Source organism: Kryptolebias marmoratus, linkage group LG23, assembly GCF_001649575.2.
Source record: "Kryptolebias marmoratus isolate JLee-2015 linkage group LG23, ASM164957v2, whole genome shotgun sequence".
Lineage (NCBI taxonomy): Eukaryota > Metazoa > Chordata > Actinopteri > Cyprinodontiformes > Rivulidae > Kryptolebias > Kryptolebias marmoratus.
The window spans coordinates 11129556-11138852 of NC_051452.1; the positions used below are offsets into that span (position 1 = coordinate 11129556).

The window sequence follows — 9297 nt, forward strand, 5'->3', positions numbered from 1 at the left end:
CCAGGACGAAAACCACACTGCTCTTCCTGAATCCGAGGTTCGACTATCCGACTGACCCTCCTCTCCAGAACCCCCGAATAGACCTTACCAGGGAGGCTTAAGAGTGTGATCCCTCTGTAGTTGGAACACACCCTCCGGCCCCCCTTTTTGAATAAGGGGACCACCACCCCGGTCTGCCAATCCAGAGGAACTGCCCCTGATGTCCACGCAATACTGCAGAGTCGCGTTAACCAACACAACCCTACAACATCCAGAGCCGTAAGGTACTCCGGGCGAATCTCATCCACCCCCGGAGTCTTGCCACTGAGGAGATTTTTAACCACCTCAGTGACCTCAGCACCGGAGATTGGAGACCCCGACCCAAAGTCCCCAGGCTCTGCCTCTTGAATGGAAGACGTGCCGGTAGGATTGAGGAGGTCTTCGAAGTATTCGGCCCACCGACCCACAACGTCTCGAGTCGAGGTCAGAAGCACACCAGCCCCACTATAAACAGTGTTGGTGCTGCACTGCTTTCCCCTCCTGAGACGCCATATGGTGGACCAGAATCGCCTCGAAGCCGTACGGAAGTCTTTTTCCATAGCCCCTCCAAACTCCTTCCATGCCAGAGTTTTTGCCTCAGCGACCACCCGAGCCGCATGCCGCTTGGACTGCCGGTACCTGTCAGCTGCTTCCGGAGTCCCACAGGCCAAAAACGCCCGATAGGACTTCAGCCTGACGGCATCCCTCACCGCCGGTGTCCACCAGCGGGTTCGAGGGTTGCCGCCACGACAGGCACCAACCACCTTGCGGCCACAGCTCCGATAAGCCGCCTCAACAATGAAGGCACGGAACATGGCCCACTCGGACTCAATGTCCCCCACCTCCCCCAGAACATGTTCGAAGTTCTCCTGGAGGTGGGAGTTAAAGCTCCGCCTAACAGGAGACTCTGCCAGACGTTCCCAACAGACCCTCACAATACGTTTGGGCCTGCCCGGTCTGACCGGCATCCTCCCCCACCATCAGAGCCAACTCACCACCAGGTAGTGGTCAGTTGACAGCTCCGCCCCTCTCTTCACCCAAGTGTCCAAAACATGCGGCCGCAGATCAGATGAAATGACAACAAAGTCAATCATTGAACTAGGGTGTCCTGGTGTCAAGAGCGCATATGGACACCCTTATGTTTGAACATGGTGTTCGTTATGGACAATACATGACGAACACAGAAGTCCAACAACAGAACACCGCTCGGGTTCAGATCAGGGGGGCCGTTCCTCCCAACCAACCTCCAGGTCTCACTGTCATTGCCCACGTGAGCGTTGAAGTCCCCCAGCAAAACAAGGGAGTCCCCAGGAGGGGCACCCTCCAGTAACCCTTCCAAGGACTCCAAAAAGGGTGGGTAATCTGAACTGCTTTTCGGCGCATAAACGCAAACAACAGTCAGGACCCGTCCCCCCACACGTAGGCGGAGGGAGGCTACCTTCTTGTTCACCGGGGTAAACCCCAACGTACAGGCACCAAGATGGGGGGCAACAAGTATGCCAATGAATATATATATTACTCCAATGATATTGTAAATAGTTGCACGTTAAAAAAACCCCTCAGATTGGACCTTTATTGGCGTCCCAGTCGTCTTTAACTGTTTTTATCTCTGGAAAAAATGCATTTCCTTTATTTGCATTGAGATGAAATTCCACGACTTTCAACACACACGTGAAAGTTTATTTCTTTGATTTTTTTGGTAGTAGATTTTGTGTTTTAGTCAGTTTAGTAACACATAGCCCCTCTTGTTTTTCTGCTTCCATGGCTGATATCTGAGAGGGAAATGTTTGGCTGAAAATGTAAAAACGATTTAAAAAAATATATATGGCAGGTTGGTGACAGAAGCGACCGACTTGACAGATTGTCCACATCTGGTTGTTGTTGCTTTTCGTTGGTTGGTGCTGTCAGGAAGTAGGGGTGCAGGAGAAGAGGACATGCACGTCCCAGTACAGTCAATAGGTTTAAACTCCAATAATAATTTAAACCCCCCCCTTCTTCTTCTTTTTTTAATCAATAAGGAGTTGGATGAGCTTGGATACAAGGTGCCATAACAACCAAACGGGTGAAAAAATAAAAACAAATTATAAATTTACACTCTTTATAGGAAAGTAAGCTCATAAGAAGACCTATCACAGCATTAAATGAGCATGAAAATACTGATATTTGCATAAAATGAGTCCAAAAAGATACAATTATCTTCCTAATTTACCTTTAAATCAAAGTTTTTTAACAGTTATGTAGTCCGAAATCATCCATAACCAATTTTCTCTGCCGGGAAATCCCTTTGTATAATGTATGGCATCATTGTGAAGGTCGGGGATTCCGGATTTCTTTAAAAACGTGGCTGGAATTCCAGATGACAGCCACTAAAAATGAAGTTTTCAAACCGATGCTCTCTAAACAAAACCAGCTTTTTTTGTTTTAGGTGATGAATCGACAAATTTCGACAAACTGCGTCTCATTTTTGAAGCTTCTGAGCCGGAGAGTTTAATCATTCCGTCCGCACAAGCTGAAACAGGAGTCGTTGATATTTAGGGAAATGTTAAATAGATCAATTTTATCACCAGTCATTCCTGGGATCACAACCAAACATTTATTAACTCGTCTCTTTTTATTTCTTTCAATAAAGATGATGACATTTATGGCAAAAAGTCATAAATTTGGTCTGAAAATGGACCCGAAACCTGAAAGTTGGTTGTAAAATATTTGGGCAATTGAAGCAATGGAAATGTGTAAATTTTCTGTACGAATAATTTCTTAAAATACTTTTAATCTGGGTTTAGTTTGTAGGTGAATGAGTGAATAAAAGGTGGCTGAGCTTCGGATTAAACTGAAGTAAATTTGATGTCGGAGGATGAAATTAGAAGGGATTAAAGGAGTTTAAAGTTAAAAATTAGGCGAATTATTGACCTTTCTTCAGAGCAAATTTCCACCGAGAGGCTGGATTGGGATTCTCTGCTGGGCGGCGGCTGTCAGGTCGTCCCGGGGTCACACTGGATCCGGGTCTGGTCCTGGTTCTGGGACCCAGTCGACGGTGGCGGGAGTTCTGGATGTCACGATGGAACACTCAAGTGGAAATTATATATTTTTTGGAGCAAGAAACGAGCAGAATAAAAAGGAAGAACTCACATCATTGGAACCTGGCTCAGTTTGTTCTACTGATCAGGTGCTAAAATCCGATCAGATTATTGTTCTGCTGGTTCTGCACAGCTGTCAAAAATCCACCAACTTTCACCTGACTGCAGAACTGAAGGAACACATCAGAATACCTAAAACCCCGTGAGGTGACATTTCTGCGATTCGAAATCCATAAAAATGCACGTTTTTGTGCGCATTTCAGCCTCTGTTTTGTCTCAGCCGCATGTTGATGCAGACTGTGCAAAACGGCCCCTTTTCTCCAGTAGCAAACCTGACCTGAGGGACTCGACGGCCGTAAATCTTCCCCCCCTACCCATCCGTCCCGTTTCCGTTGAAGAGCCGCAGGGAGCTGCGGCCGGGTCGGTCTGAAGGGCCACGTGGAGGCGAACAAAACCTCCCAGAACACAAAAGGAGGAAAATTAGCAGCGTTAATCGGTGATGTACAACATCGTCTCCTTACTCCCCCCCCGAGGCACACGTGTCAAACTCAAGGCCCCGGGGCCACATCTGGCCCTTGTTAACAGAAGATAACATTTAAATTTAGAGCTGGCCCTTTAAGCAAAATGAGTTCTTCTCGTCACGGTTACTTTGAAGACAAAAAAACAAAGTTTCAGTTTCTCACTAATCTTTGATTTTGGCGAGGAAAGGAAAACATCAAACTTCTGTTGATGAGCTTGCGTGCATCGACGCTTCAGTAACTCAAGCGTTGGCTTCAGTGGGTATTGTCTTTGTTTTTTTAGTATTTTCTTCTCATTTTAAAGGTAATGTTAGTAGCTTTGAGGATGGAGAATTCTAACAACGTCTTCTTTGTTCGTTAAAGTGTGTTTGTTCTTAATTCTATCTGATTTATAACTGGGAAAAGGTACTTATTATTTCTATATGATCGATTTAACAAATTACTTCTAAAACCAGGATTAATTAGTGTTTTTAGGGTATATTTTTTCTAATAAATATTGATCAAGATTGGCCCCTGGCTTGGACCGTGTTTTTAATTGTGACACCCCCCCTTGCTCTAAGGACAAACACCCCACTTAACATCTGAATTAGTAGCAATACTTCGCCAAAACCACAAAGTTTCTGTCAGGGTGGTTCCCGGTTGTTATCTCGCTGAAGCTGGAAGGACGATCATGTTTTGTTGCCCGTGTCTGTTTGCTCGTAAAAAAAAGCACTGCTCCTGCTGCTGCTGCGACACACCTGGTCGTCAGGACAGGTGGTGCGTGGAGCGATCAGCTCTCTGTCTGTGTGTGTGTGTGGAAACCGTGCAGCTGGTCAGTTGTCTTATCTGACTCTGCAAACACGTTGAATCAGCCAGGTGTGTGTGTGTGTGGAGCCACTGAAGCAGGAAGAAACACTTCTTTTTCTTGGAAAGCTGGCAGAGAAGGCCCAGGTAGATGTTCTTCATGCCGTTCTTTCCCGTTTGTGGCTGTAGAGGAATGACGAGGGGGAAAACACGTCAGGTTGGATAAAAAATCTGCCTTTTTTCTCCTTATCTTAGCACCAGCAGCAGTGAAGACTTTCATGAGCAAATCCAGGATAACGTGGCTAAAAACGTTCTTATTTTGGCTTCCATTGAGGAATTCTTTGGGTCGTTTTTGTCGCTCAGAGTTCAGATTTTCAGCATGAACAGTCACATTTTTAAAGGTTGCTATTAAATCTTTAAAAAAACAACAACATTTAGGCTCTTTGGTTTGGATCGCGCTGAAAGCAGCTTCCTTCACAGCCCACATCATGTCTCTTCCACCTCCGTGCTTCCACTTTAGGCAAAAAAGACGGAGCTTCAGACTCGTGTTGCTGAACTTTGAGGACGTTTTTTTTTCTTCCCGATAATCCTTCCGTCCTTGCAGAACATCTGCTGGATCACTCTGAGGTTCTTTGAGAAGTCACGTGGAAGGTCTTGATCGACGATTAGTTTGAAATTTTAAGGAAATTTTATATTAATTAACGTCTAACAGACACAACGCTCTCCACTTTAGCTCATTTTGACTTTTTTTTTGCCTAAATCCAAAGTTTTTTTTAGCTTTAATCTGTATATTCTTGTGCAGAACTCTAAAAAGCATGATTGTGTTGAAGTCAGTCAGTCAGCAGAAAGGGATATTTTTACTTTCAGCTCCATTTCGTTGTGTAGTTGTTGTATGAAGACACCTTTGCTTGTTTACATCAGCTTCCTGGATTTAGTTTGTTGTTGTAGATATCGTTTAAAGCTTTAATAGATGTCAAAATATCTGATTTTTCAATGTTTTTGACTTGATTTTTTGTTGCAACATTTATGATTTTAAAAAAAAACTAAGTTTGCATCACTGGCTACCTGTAGTCTGCTGCAAATGTAGGAATAAATTAGCGAAATTAGCAGAGTTGGGTTTTGTTTCCAACAATTACTAGTCGTTTGTTTACATTTGAATGATCGAGTCGGCGAAAGAATCCTCTGGATGTAAACCAAGTCAAAGGCGACAGGTAGCAAAGAGAAAAAGGCAAACTTTTTCTTCTCCTGAGAAGAAATGGCGACCGAAGGCTACGAGGGGAGGAGGTCGAGCGGTGGAGGGGGGTTCAAGCAGATGAAATGAGCCGCGCCGTAACAGTGCGAACTCTTAGCGGAAGAGTTTCCGTAACCGTAGGAGACAAAGGCGAGGAGCGTTTGACCTCCAAGCGATAGTTTAGCGTTAGAAGCACGACAAGGCGACTCGAAACCGACCCGGAAGACTCATCAGTGCCTCAGGATGATTTAAAAATAAATAAAACTCAGAGGGGGAGGATTTGTGTTTCTGAGGGGTCTGCCCAAAGCGTGGCGCAACAATACAGACCCCTCCACACACACACACTCGCCTCCCCTCCCTCCAGCCTGTACTTACAGGGACATAAAACTTTTTGAAGTCACTCTTCTTCTCCACACACTTGTGTCGTCTTTATCTTCCACTCTCTTAAAGGCCACATCAGTCATTCCCCCCATGCCTGAAACAAAGTCTGCGGTGCCCCGGAGCCAGGTGTTCTCCACTGTGGATCCGGGGGGCGGGGGGCCCTAACAGCACCAGCTCTCACGCTGCAGCTGCCCTCCCCAGCCTCCCTTTGTTGCCGCTCTATTGTTGCTCCGGCAGGGCCACACAGGGGGCGAGGGGGTGAGTGTGTGCACACTGAAACGCGTGCCTCGGTGGAAACTGGGCGTCGCAGGCATCTGCCCGCGACCCCCCCCTGTGTCTCATTGTGACTCCTCTGCCCTCCGATTGGTGGAGAGGCTCCCACTCCAAACCAGGGAACGGCAGACATTGTTGCTCCATCTGTTCCACCACTCATTGTCCAAAAACAGGGAAAAAGAAACTGCCTCAACCTGTGGACGACTTTGGACAGCGAGGCGTTTTTGCTGGATGCTGCGAGCTTCACCTGCAGCAGCACCAGCCTCCCCTCCCCCGGATGGAGCTGCTTCACCCGCTTCTGATGCTTCCAACTCCTGCCCAGTCGGGACCGAAGTACGAGGAGATGAGACACTCCGACCCGCTGCTCCTTTCTTCACTCTGGTAAGCGGGTTTCGAACCCTCATCCTCTTTCCGCTTCGCCCCTTGGTGGACTCAGCCACAGTAATGTTTCTGCCTGTGCATCTTTTAGCAAAATATCTGACGAACCACCAGATGGATTTTAATGAAACGCTCAGGAATTAATCCCTGGATGTACCTCTACAGCAGAATAACTTTATGGAGCCTACCCAAATTAAGATGGCCACCACAGCCGACTCATCTTAGAAAACACAAAAATGGCTACAATTCAGCCAGTTTTACAGATATTGCACTAAAGGTTTGTTTGGTAGTAGCTGAGAGTCATTCACAACACATACTCCCAAGTGCTAGTCACTGCGCAAGGTCTTTGCTTTAATTTTTGTCTTTAACAACCCTGTTTGTCTGTTAGCGAAATGTCTCACGAACCAGCGGATGGATTTTGATGAGACTTTCAGAAACTAACCACTGGATGAACATCTGCAACTGATTACCTTTCAGAGTCAATATGGCTGCCGTAGCTGATCAGCCTCATTGAACACAAATTGCCGACTTTACAGACACTGAGCTGAAGTGTGATGAGGTCGTAGCTGAGCTGAGTTTTTATTCGTTGGAAGGAAGAGGAAGGAGACATGCTCGGACGTCTGTGTGGCTTTCGGGGTGCTGAAACGGGAGCCAGAAGAAAGCGTTCGCTGTTCACCTCGCATTTTTCTCCCGCAGCCCGGCGAGTCGATTCCAAGCGGTGCGAGCCGCGGTGACATGACACCTGACGCAGGAGAGGTGGGCATCTTGCGTCGGAGGGAAAGGGATGCTTTTACTCTTTTGAAGGAAACAAAAACGCTGGCTTCAGAGAGAGAGACAGAGAGCGAGAGAGAGAGGAGTGTGTGTCGGTGCTTGCTGCCCAGCCTGCTTCATTGTCTTCTCTTCCCACTGGTGTGTGTGTGTGTGTGTATAAACAGCTCAGTTGACATCTGTTACCCTGCTGCTGGCGGGGAAAACCCAGCTACCCCCAGCTGATTCTGCCCCACTTTTTCTTTTTTTTTGTTTTCATACACTAACTTTTGCACAGTAGCGTGCAGTGGTGCGCCACCAGACAACCCCCCCCAACCACCACAATCCCTCCTTAGTAAACCCCCCCCCATTTCTTACCCGCCGTGCACTCTTCCACAAAGCACCATGTTACATATTCATTATGGGCTGCGGCGTGCGAGGGAGCTGATGTTTGAAAGATGCACCCGCTCAGTCTGGAGGCGAAGCCGCTCCTCTGTCGGTGCGTTAGAACTGGGCCTCATTTTGGGGGGCGAGGAGGGAGGGGGGAGGCGTCCACAATGCACTGAAAGCCGGGACCACACTGGATGACTTTTAGAAATCTAACGGCGAAAAGACCCCACAATAAAAAAACAAAAGCTCTAGCAGCGCCAAACGCTGCTCAGATTTCAGCTAAAGCTCGTTGCCGTTCCTGCCATGTTTGAGTGAATTTCTGCCACCTTTTTTTCAGATGTTTTAGCATCTAACTCAGCTGTTATAGAGCTACAAGGGTCCAGCTGATCGGCCAGACATGTTACATGATATTAGTCTTTCAGCGATGGTAAATTATCACTTTGTCCTGCAGCCCTGTTTGTTTGTTTTTTGAGGAAAAAGGTGTTGTCAGTTTGGGATTTGGGAACTTTTGATTTTTTTTTTTGGTCTAACACTGTGTAATCGATTTATCAGGAAAACAAGCAGGTTGTACTTTAACACTGTCCATGTTGCAGCTTTTTACATCTTGACTCGTTAATTTTGCGCTGATTAACCCTGGATTACAGTGAAAATATAGCATACATGCTATTTATGTTGTGATTTTAGCAGTGAATGTTTGAATTTTGTCTGCAATACTGTGACGACGGTAACAGTTGCACTCAAACATTTTCCTCCTCCTCTCTCCTGATGTCTCGATCTACTGTGGGAGTCCGGTATGGCGGTTTGCACCTGTAATTTGTTGCGGTGATGATGTATTGAGCAGCCCCATTTGAGAGAATGATGTTGATGTCAACGTGGGCTCCAAGAACCTTTTGCCTTTTGTTTTCTTTCATGTATTCTGAGAAAAAAACAAGCTAGAATTGCTCAAATCAAACCCTGGATGAGAGAAATCAATCTTTTTATGTGCTGACTAATGCTGAGGGATTATGTTTGAAAGCCAGTAATAATATGACTAGATGCTGTTTATCTTGTGATTTATCTCAGATAAGCTTAAGCAGAGTCTGGTTTTGCTTTGGAACTATTCAAGTCTTTCAGGCCTGTAATTGGATGAGAGTAAATTTGGATGAATGATGTAAAGTAAATCTACCACGTGTTCCATTTTGTCCGTTAAATCACTTACTCAGGTTGGTGTGTGTGCGCGCTACCATCAAGGTCCCGGTTCTTAATCACTGCTCCTGGTCTATTGTTGAGGCACACTTAAGCCCTGTTCACCCCCCTGCCGCCCCCTCCCTCCACAGGGAACTTTTTTTCAGAACGTGTATTTGTGTGCGAGTCGGGTCACCGACTGAACTCTGCTGCCTCCGTCTTGGCATTTAGAAAAGGGGAACGCTTTCAACGGCTATAGCTTAGCAACGGGAGCTCGGCGCCCCCTCTCTTTCTTTCCTTTTTATAAAATGCACCCCCCCCCCTCCCTCTCTCCCTC

General features: G+C 46.4%; 1 protein-coding gene across 2 annotated transcripts in view; it reads left to right on the forward strand.

Moving 5' to 3' along the window:
* Positions 1-9297, forward strand: part of LOC108244152 (probable ribonuclease ZC3H12C) — an 18912-nt gene that overhangs the window by 1544 nt on the left and 8071 nt on the right. Inside the window, exon 1 of one of the 2 annotated variants that reach the window (XM_017430076.3) lies at positions 6277-6662. The exons of the other annotated variant lie outside the window; for it this stretch is intronic. The gene's annotated coding sequence lies outside the window, so the exon portion shown is untranslated. Of the gene's footprint in view, positions 1-6276; positions 6663-9297 lie in introns of those variants that run through there. 2 annotated transcript variants of the gene reach the window in all.